The 4,425-nt window shown below is 42.3% G+C and overlaps 1 protein-coding gene across 1 annotated transcript in view; it reads left to right on the plus strand.

Moving 5' to 3' along the window:
- LOC116104562 overlaps positions 1-4,425 on the plus strand; it is a 26,981-nt gene that overhangs the window by 3,732 nt on the left and 18,824 nt on the right. The gene's annotated exons all lie outside the window — the stretch shown is intronic.

Below are 4,425 nucleotides of genomic sequence, written 5' to 3' on the forward strand. Positions count from 1 at the left end.
ACTTCACAGTATCTTCCATTAAAGAGGGCATACTTTCCCCAACCATAGATCCCAGGCTTCAGGTTTACCATGAACTTTTCCTTGGTCACCAGAATGCCAGACAACTTGACAGTGTCTTCAAATGACCAGGTCTATCCTAGTGTTCCTCCATGTCTATTAGTGACTAATATCAAGAGCCAAGGACAGGCATGCAAAACAGCACATTCCCATGGCAGCCTGCACCCAAAGCAAAGCCACTCTCTGCACAGAACCTCTATCAGCCAGTACTCACCTACCCAACACCTATGTGGGCCAAATGGACAAAGCAACCCCAAGAGAGAGAACTGTGTGGAGCCAGAGTTTGTGGGAGGTATATCTAGAAGGAAAGCTTGCAGTTAAAGCAAAGGCCCACGTGACCCCCCACATTCTGAAGACAGTCAGTGCCACAGAGCCTTGTGACCAGAGATGTCTCCCACAGGACTTTCTAGGAGGGGCACAGCTATTACCTACAGCCCTATGTCTTCTTCTTGCTGCCATAACCAAAGGGCCACTAGAAAGAACAGGCTGTTATCCTTGAAGAGAAATCATGGTAGAGGTAAGACACTGCTCTTCTGGGTATGGAGGATTTTTCTGATTAGTGGAAGGCTCCAAGAAGAACTTTCAATGGATTCAATGATTTGTCTTCATGAAAAGGAGACCAATTTCTAGGTCCTGGACTAAATGTTCACCCTGGACCCAGTGGAGGCTCTGAATGGAGAAGTAAAGCTTCCTGGGAGGCCGTGGCAGTTGCTCCTAAATTTGTGGTGTGGTAGAAACTGTAGAATTACTTCTGATCTAGAATGTTCTTAAGCCAGATACTCTACCTGCACAAGCCAACAGGAAAAGAGATGACTGGGACCCCATGGCTTCTCTGTTCTCTATAGTGCTCAGAGCTTGTAGTTCAGGAAGATCACAGAATCTGCTTCAGATCTGGTGGAGAAACATGTACCTCAATAGAAAGGAGGGTTGCCTAATAGGCCAGAGATAGTCAGTCTTTGGAGGGACCATTGAGAAGGTGAACGTCAGCACTGTCAAGGGAAAGTAAACACGTAGCATCAGAAGAGGTGAGTCAGGGTTTCTCTTAAAGAGACCATCAACCCTCCTGTACCTCATCTCTGCCTCTCTAAACTGGAGTGGGAACTGGAATTTCGCGACAGATCACAACACCTCTCTACCCAAGCGCCCATCGGGTTATAGCTCTAGATTTTACTGGCATACAAGGAGAAGACAAATTTAAGGACTGAAGCATTAGACTGAAGAGAATTAGGTTTTAACAACTGAAAACGATTGAGTAGTTATGGAATTAGGCTAAGATCATGTTAAGGGTATTTCCAACTAAGTAAAGCAATAAAATAAATAAAGCCATTTCATATTTCTATGTCTATGCCTTGAGATTCTTCACCAAACCAGCGGAGCCTATTAGTCCTTAGTGCAGAGACACCAGATGAAGTTCATGAGTTCATCTCCATTTTTCTAGTTTCCCCACTGATTTTCTTCTCTGAACTCTTGATTGTTGAAGGGCAAACTGTTCAGGTTGGGTATATGGAACTTAGGGATACTATGGGAAGGAGGAGACACATTTGGGAGTAATGGACGGAGATGCTAATGACAGTTAAAAATGATGAGACTTGATGAGGCCATGTAAGGAGAGCTGCACAGAGAAGAGTCCTGGGGCCCTCCGAGTGGGGACATGAAGCAACGGTGCTATCACAAGTGATAGTGAGAAGACGATCTTGTGACAAGAGGACAATAGGGCAACGTTGAATCTTAGAAGAGAATGCTTCATGCAGCAGAGAAAGCACAACCGCAGTGGCTTTGGGAGATGGGGTCTTTACAGTGCTCAAAGAGCTCCACTGGAGATGGCTGCAGGGACAGAGGCAACTGTAGAAGCATCCCGGCTTCAGGGAGATCCAGCAAAAGGCCAGGACCATCAGGGCAGAAGCTGGGACTATGAGAAACACATGAGCGTGTGCTATGACAGGCCATTAAGTTCCAAAGTGCAAGATGGCCAGGAGCCTAGGAAATTAAGAAGAACATGAAACTAGGTCAGATGAAAGGAAATGCAGAAGGACACAGAGGCACAAACAATATGGAAGGTCTGGGGTGGGTGGGTGTGGCCTGCAGGTGGGTTGTGAAGAACAGTGTCATTAATTCTGAGAAGCCTTTGGGAGAGGATGGGTGTCCAGGTCAAGCTGAACAGCATGAGACCCCTGGATATTAATTCTCTCATGCTGACCTCAGAGCATGGCACTGTACGTCAAAAGATAGAAGGTGACTACCTCCTCTGTCTGCCCTTAGGAAAGACAGCAGTGAAGGCACCACAGGGAGGAAGAACTGGAAAGTTAATTTACCCCAGCTCAACTGTATCATAAAGGATAAGCACTGACTGCCTCAAGTAAGACAGACATTCAGGGTGTGATCTACTAGCAAGGATTTGCATCCCTCTTGTTCTTGCTGTGAATTACAAAGGTGCAAAATTGCAAGCATGCTTTGGAACTGAACTTGGGCTCTAGACTACATTTGAATGTTGGTAACTCAGATGAACATGAATTGAAAACCCACATATGATCCACAGGAAGAGAAGAGGCATAAACGAGCCTCTCTTAAAGGTCCTTTCTTACCTTCACCATTGAATAGAGTCATCAGAGCAGAAAGCAGTCAGAGTCAAATCTGCTGAATACTACAGATGTGATTTTGGTGAGTATAAAGTTATTCTGATAGAATCTTCTTATACAGTGCTGCTTTTAAATGTAATACAGTATTATCAAAATGACTATGAGTGGATGACTAGTTGATAAAATTATATACAGTATACCATATAATGTGCCGGCTTAAAATGACTCACAGATATGTATATGTGTCTATAAGATATTATTAAGTCAGGTAATAGAACTTAAAAGTGGATGCAAAAAGGAATAAATAGAAAGATGATAGATGATAGATAGATAGATAGATAGATAGATAGATAGATAGATAGAGATAGATGATAGATAATAGATGGTAAATAAGTAGTAGATAGGTGATTGATGGATGGACAGATAGATAGATAGATAGATAGATAGATAGATAGATAGATAGATAGATAGAGATGATAGATAATAGATGGTAAATAAATAGTAGGTGATTGATGGACAGATAGATAGATAATAGATAGATAGATAGATAGATAGAGAGAGATGATAGATAATAGATGGTAAATAAATAGTAGATAGGCAATTGATGGATGGACAGATAGATAGATAGATAGATAGATAGATAGATAGATAGATAGATAGATAGATAGATAGATAGATGGATGGATAGATAGATAATAGATAGATAGAATATAGATAATAGGTAGATGATAGAGTTCAGGGAACAGAATCCGATCCTCTTCAAGGGCAGCCAAGATAGATACATAAATACATAGATGCATAGATTTATAGATGATAGATATGTATATAGTTGCAAATATGATAGGTTGATAGGAGATACAAACATAGATAACTATTTGATAGGCGTAGGTGGATAGATGATGCTTCTGGGATTACTTCTGGAGGGATCAATTCTGTGTATCCTACTTTAAAGTTTCTTCAGCCTTTTTTTTATTATTAGATATTTTCTTTATTTACATTTCAAATGATATCTCCTCTCCTGGTTACCCCTCTGAAAAAAATATAAAAAACAAAAAACAAACCCTGTTTTCTCTCTCCTCCCTCTGCTCACCAACCCACCCTCTCCCACTTCCTAGCCCTGTGACATTCCCTTACACTGTGGCCTAAACCTTCACAGGACCAAGGGCCTCTCCTCCCATTGATGACCAACTAGGCCACCCTCTGCTGTACATATGCTGCTGGAGCCACGAGTCCCACCATGTGTGCTCTTTTGTTTGTGGTTTAGTCCCTGGGAGCTCTGAAGGTATTAGTTAGTTCATATTGTTGTTCGTCCTAAGGGGCTGCAAACCCTTCATCTCTTTGGGTTCTTTCACTAGCTCCTTCATTGGGGACCCTGTACTCAGTCCAATGGATGGCTGTGAACATCTACTTCGGTATTAGTCAGGCACTGTCAGAGCCTCTCAAGAGACAGCTATATCAGGCTCCTGTCAATCAGTACTTGCTGACATCCACAATAGTGTCTGGGTTTGATGATTGAATATGGAGAGGATTCCAAGGTGGAGCAGTCCTTCTTTTAGTCTCTGCTCCATAGTTTGTCTCTGCAACTCCTTCGATGGGTATTTTGTTCCCCCTTCTAAGGAAGAACGAAGCATCCACACTTTGTTTTTCCTTCTTCTTGAGTTTCTTGTGGTTTGTGGATTGTATTTTGGGTAGTCTGAGCTTCTGGGCTAATATCTACTTATAACAGAGTGCATGCCATGTGTGTTCTTTTGTGATTAGGTTACCTCACTCAGGATGATATTCTCCAGATCCA

This window comes from Mastomys coucha, unplaced genomic scaffold (genome assembly GCF_008632895.1).
Source record: "Mastomys coucha isolate ucsf_1 unplaced genomic scaffold, UCSF_Mcou_1 pScaffold22, whole genome shotgun sequence".
Lineage (NCBI taxonomy): Eukaryota > Metazoa > Chordata > Mammalia > Rodentia > Muridae > Mastomys > Mastomys coucha.